This window comes from Pristiophorus japonicus, chromosome 3 (assembly GCF_044704955.1).
Source record: "Pristiophorus japonicus isolate sPriJap1 chromosome 3, sPriJap1.hap1, whole genome shotgun sequence".
Classification (NCBI taxonomy): Eukaryota; Metazoa; Chordata; class Chondrichthyes; family Pristiophoridae; genus Pristiophorus; species Pristiophorus japonicus.
Genome location: NC_091979.1, coordinates 4,806,087 through 4,812,086, shown reverse-complemented (window position 1 = coordinate 4,812,086; position 6,000 = coordinate 4,806,087). Strand labels below are relative to the sequence as shown.

Below are 6,000 nucleotides of genomic sequence, written 5' to 3'. Positions count from 1 at the left end.
CAGGAGGAGGCCCATTCAGCCCCTCGAGCCTGTTACACAGGAACAGGAGGAGGCCCATTCAGCCCCTCGAGCCTGTTACACAGGAACAGGAGGAGGCCCATTCAGCCCCTCGAGCCTGTTACACCATTCAATAGGATCCTGGCTGATCTGCATCTTAACGTGCTTTGGAGACATTGTGTATCCTTATCTTATATTGCAAGCATCTGAGGAGATTCGGCTCATTTCTTTCACCCCCCATGTTATCCTCTGTTACTTTAAAAAAAATTGATTCTGGGGATTGTGGGCGTTGCTGGCAAGGCCAGCATTTATTGCCCATTCCCGAGTTGCCCCGAGAAGATGGTGGTGGGCCTTCTTGAACCGCTAGCAGCGCTTTGAGGCAACTGTGGGGGGGGCTCGCTCGGCCACTTCAGAAGGCAGTAAAGGAAAGACTTGCCTTTATATAGCGCCTTCCATGACCACCGGATGTCCCAAAAGCACTTTACTGCCAATAAAGTACTTCTTTGGAGTGAAGTCACAATGTTGGAAACGCGGCAGCCAATTTGCGCACAGCAAGCTCCCACAAACAGCAACGTGATAATGACCAGATCATCTGTTTTTAGTGATGCTGTTGGGGGTTCAAGTCCCACTCCAGGGACTGGAGCACAAAAACCTAGGCTGACACTCCCAGTGCAGGGCTGAGGGAGTGCCGCACTGTCGGAGGGGCCATCTTTCGGATGAGACGTTAAACCGAGGCCCCGGCTGTTCTCTCAGGTGGATGTAAAAGATCCCACGGCCACTATTTCGAAGAAGAGCAGGGGAGTTCTCCCCGATGTCCTGGGGCCAATATTTATCCCTCAACCAACATAAACATTGATTTTCTGGTCACTATCACATTTCTGTTCGTGGGAGCTTGCTGTGCGCAAATTGGCTGCTACAACTATGACTACGCATCAAAAAAGCACTTGGCTGTAAAGCACTTGGGAACGTCCTGAGGTCGTGAAAGGCGCTATATAAATGCTAATTCTTTATTTTTACAGCATCAATGAAGCATTTCACATGCTGGCCTTCCATGCAGTGTCTGAACAGAGGGGACATGTTAGTGTGAATTAGTGCTAGGATTAGGGGCAGTTTCACACTCATTCATCATTTCCTGTAGAAACTAGGAACATGGGAATTGCCGAGATGGAAAAAGACAAAGCACCATCGGGTTTGCCTTCGACCTGTGGGAGCTTGCTGTGCACACATTGGCTGCCACGTTTCCCATATTGCAGCAGTGACTACACCTCAAAAGAGAAGTACTTCATTTGCTGTAAAGCGCTTTGGGACATCCTGAGGTTGTGAAAAATCTTACAGGGCTTGACAGGGTAGATGCAGGGAGGGTGTTTCCCCCGGGCTGGGGAGTCTAGAACCAGGGGTCACAGTCTCAGGATAAGGGGTTGGCCAATTGGGACTGAGATGAGGGGAAACTTCTTCACTCAGAGGGTGGTGAATCTTTGGAATTCTCTGCCCCAGAGGGCTGTGGAGACTCAGTCTTTGAGTATATTCAAGGCAGAGAGCAATAGATTTTTGGAGTCCAGCGGAATCAAGGGATTATGGGGATCGGGCGGGAAAGTGGAGTTGAGGTCGATGATCAGCCGATGATCTTATTGAATGGTGGAGCAGGCTCGAGGGGCCGAATGGCCAACTCCTGCTCCTATTTCTTATGTTTTTATGTACCATCCTGGTAGTTGCATGACACAACGGGAGTTGTTGACTAATCACAGCAATCAAATTGGTCTATCAGAGTCCTGATACCAGCAATTATATCGCTGCTCAGACCGTCGCTCTTCCAGTGAGAGCATGCCCCAATTTCATCATCCCCTATTTAGAGAGTCTGGCCAATTAACAGCCAGTAATTAGGGGATTTAGTATTTACGTCATTTAAGCCAATCGTGGCTCGGTGGGTAGCGCCCTCTCTCTCGCCTCTGAGTCAGAAGGTTGTGGGTTGGAGACTAGAGCACATAAATCCAGGCCGACACGCCCAGTGCAGTGCTGAGGGAGTGCTGCACTGTCTGAGGTGCTGTCTTCCATTAAACCGAGGCCCCGCCTGCTCTCTCAAGTGGACATAAAATATCCCAGACTGCTATCCGAGGACGAGCAGAGGGGAGTTCTCCCCGGTGTCCTGGGGCCAATATTTATCCCTCAACCAACATCACCAAAATAGATGATCTGGGCATGATGTCCCACATTACAACAGCGACTGCACTTCAATAAAATACAGGTTGATCCTCCCTTATCCGGAACCCTTGGGACCCGGCCTGTTCTGAATTTTTTTCTGGACAAGGCGAGGTCACGTTAAATTGGCTGGTACAGGTGCTGAGCAAGGGGATATCGGGACTGGCTGGCTTCAGGCTGTAAGTGCGGCAGAGAGATCATGGGGTGTGTGGGGGGTTTTGGGGGGGGTGTGGATCGCGGGGTCAGGCCAGCGATTGTGGGAGTCGGGAGTGAGGAAGGACTTCGATTTGTTCATGTCGGAGTTCTGAGCATGTGCCACCTGGTGGCCAGGAATGGTTCTGGACAAGGGGTGGTTCTGGATAAGAGAGTTCTGGATAAGGGAGGTTCAACCTGTACAAGTACTTCATTGGCTGTAAAGCACTTTGGGACATCCTGAGGTTGTGAAAGGCGCCATATAAATGCAAATCTTTCTTTCATAGCTCGCTTGCTGTGCGTAAATGGGCTGCCACGTTTCTTACATCACAACCGTGACTACACTTCAATAACATACTTCATTGGCTATAAAGCTCTTCGGGACTTCCTGAAGTCGTGAAAGTGGCTATATAAATGCAAGTTGTTTATTTGGCAGCAATCAATCCAGGTGCAACACCTGTTGGAACCATTTTTTTTAAAGATCGCACTCCATATTTTTCTCCTCCTCCCTGCTCACCCACTCTAAGTTTGGCACCACCAGTGACTGTAACTACAGCCGTGAGCCGAGACTGAAAAACCCAACTCATTTAACGATATCAGAAACAGAAACAGAAAGGGTTGCAGCATAGACAGGAACATCGGGATAGGAAATATAGAAACATAGAAAATAGGTGCAGGAGGAGGCCATTCGGCCCTTCGAGCCTGCACCACCATTCAATAAGATCATGGCTGATCATTCCCTCAGTACCCCTTTCCTGCTTTCTCTCCATATTCCTTGATCACTTTAGCCGTAAGGGCCATATCTAACTCCCTCTTGAATATACCAATGAACTGGCATCAACAACTCTCTGCGGCAGGGAATTCCACAGGTTAACAACTCCCTGAGTGAAGAAGTTTCTCCACATCTCAGTCCTAAATGGCTTACTAAGGAGGAGGCCATTCAGCCCCTCGAGCCTGCTCTGCTATTCAATCAGATCACGGCTGATCTGTACCTTAACTTCATCCACCCACCGATTTAAAATAGGAGGGAGAGAGAAAACAGGAAACTACAGAATGGTTAGCCCGACATCAATCAGTAGTAGAGAAAATACTAGAGTGTTATAAAGGATGTGATAACGGCACACTTAGATAATATTAACGGGATTAAACAAAGTCAACATGGATTTATGAAAGGAAAATTATGTTTGAAAAACCTACTGGAGTTTTTTGAGGATGTAACTGATAGAATAGAGAAGGGAGAACCAGTGGATGTAGTGCATTCAGATTTTCAGAAGGCATTTGATAAAGTCCCACATAAAAGGTTAGTGTGCAAGATTAAAGCACATAGGATTGGGGGTAATATACTGGCCTGGATTGAAAATTGATTAACTGACAGGAAACAGAGAGTAGGAATAAACGGGTCTTTTTCGGGGTGTTGTGCAGTGACTAGTGGGGTACCACAGGGATCAGTGCTGGGGCCCCAGATATTCACAATATATATAAATGATTTGGATGAGGGAACCAAATGTAATATTTCCAAGTTTGCTGACGACACAAAACTAGGTGGGATTGTGAGTTGTGAGGAGGATGCAAAGACACTGCAAGGTGATTTAGATAGGTTGAGTGAGTGGGCAAACACATGGCAGATGCAGTGTAATGTGGATAAATGTGAAGTTATCCACTTTGGTAGGAAAACCATAAGGACAAAGTATTATTTAAATGATAGCTTGGGAAGTGTCAATGTACAGAGGGACCTGGGTGTCCTTGTACACCAGTCATTGAAAACAAACATGCTGGTGCAGCAAGCAGTGAGGAAGGCAAATGGTATGTTGGCCTTCATTGCAAGAGGATTTGAGTACAGGAGCAAGGATGTCTTACTCCAGTTATACAGGGCCATGGTGAGACCACACCTGGAGTATTGTGTGCAGTTTTGGTCTCCTTACCTAAGAAAGAATACACTTGCCATAGAGAGACTGCAACGAAGGTTCACCAGACTGATTCCTGGGATAGCAGGACTGTGGTATGAGGAGAGATTGGGTCGACTGGGCCTGTATTCACTAGAGTTTAGAAGAATGTGAGGGGATCTCATTGAAACGTATAAAATTCTGACTGGGTTGGACAGACTGGATGCGGGGAGGATGTTTCCCCGGGGCTGGGAAGTCTAGAACAAGGGGTCACAGTCTCAGGATACGGGGTAGGAACTTTTGGACCGAGATGAGGAGAAATTTTTTCACTGTCTATCTACATCTTAAATATATTCAGTAACCCAGCCTCCACAGCTCTCTGGGGCAGAGAATTCCACAGATTCACAACCCTCTGAGAGAAGAAATTCCTTCTCATCCCAGTTTTAAATGGGCGGCTCCTTATTCTGAGACCACGCCCCCAAGTTTTAGTTTCCCCTATGAGTGGAAATATCCTCTCTGCATCTACCTTTCCTTAAGTTCAGGACCCTAGTTTCCGAATTAACTGTGTCACTCCATCTTAATAAAGAATTCTACCATATTATGGTCACTCTTCCCCAAGGGGCCTCGCACAACAAGATTGCTAATGAATCCCTTCTCATTACACATCACCCAGTCTAGGATGGTTAGCTCTCTAGTTGGTTCCTCGACATATTGGTCTCAAAAACCATCCCTAATACACTCCAGGAAATCCTCCTCCACCGCATTGCTACCAGTTTGGTTCGCCCAGTCAATATGTAGATTAAAGTCGCCCATGATAACTGCTGTACCTTTATTGCACATATCCTTTATTTCTTGTTTGATGCTGTCCCCAACCTCACTACTACTGTTTGGTGGTCTGTACACAACTCCCACTAGCGTTTTCTGTCCTTTGGTATTCCGTAGCTCCACCCATACCGATTCCACATCATCCAGGCTAATGTCCCTCCTTACTATTGTGTTAATTTCCTCTTTAACCAGCAACGCCACCGCGCCTCCTTTTCCTCTCTGCCTATCCTTCCTAAATGTTGAATACCCCTGGAACATACAAGATAATGAGGGGGCTCGACAAGGTGAATGCAGAGAGGATATTTCCACTGATAGGGGAAACTAAAACGAGGGGGCGTAGTCTCAGAATAAGGAGCCGGCCATTTAAAACTGAGATGAGGAGGAATTTCTTCTCAGATGGTTGTAAATCTGTGGAATTCTCTGCCCCAGAGAGCTGTGGAGGCTGGGTGATTGAATATATTTAAGACGTAGATAGACAGATTTTTGAGCGATAAGGGACTAAAGGGTTATGGGGAGTGGGCAGGGAACTGGAGCTGAGTCCATGATCAGATCAGCTATGATTTTATTAAATGGTGGAGCAGGCTCGAGGGGCCGAATGGCCGACTCCTGCTCCTATTTCTTATGTTCCTATGGCGTTGAGGCCAAAATCAGACCAGCCATGATCTTATTGAATGGCGGAGCAGGCTCGAGGGGCCAAATGGCCGACTCCTGCTCCTATTTCTTATGTTCTTATACGTGCTTAGGTCTTTGGAGTATGGGGCTCGAACCCATGGCCTTCTGACTCGAGAGTTGGGAGCACGGCACCACCTGTGAACTATTGTGGCACTGCAGCCAGTGATGTGTACAAATAAAGAGGGAACAGCTCACCTGACTAGAGTTCCAGAGTGTTCTGCCACCTTAAGGCTTG

General features: G+C 47.3%; 1 protein-coding gene across 2 annotated transcripts in view; it reads right to left on the bottom strand.

The window, feature by feature from the left end:
* Positions 1–6,000, bottom strand: part of LOC139256651 (gap junction gamma-1 protein-like) — a 95,402-nt gene that overhangs the window by 744 nt on the left and 88,658 nt on the right. The window lies entirely within an intron of this gene.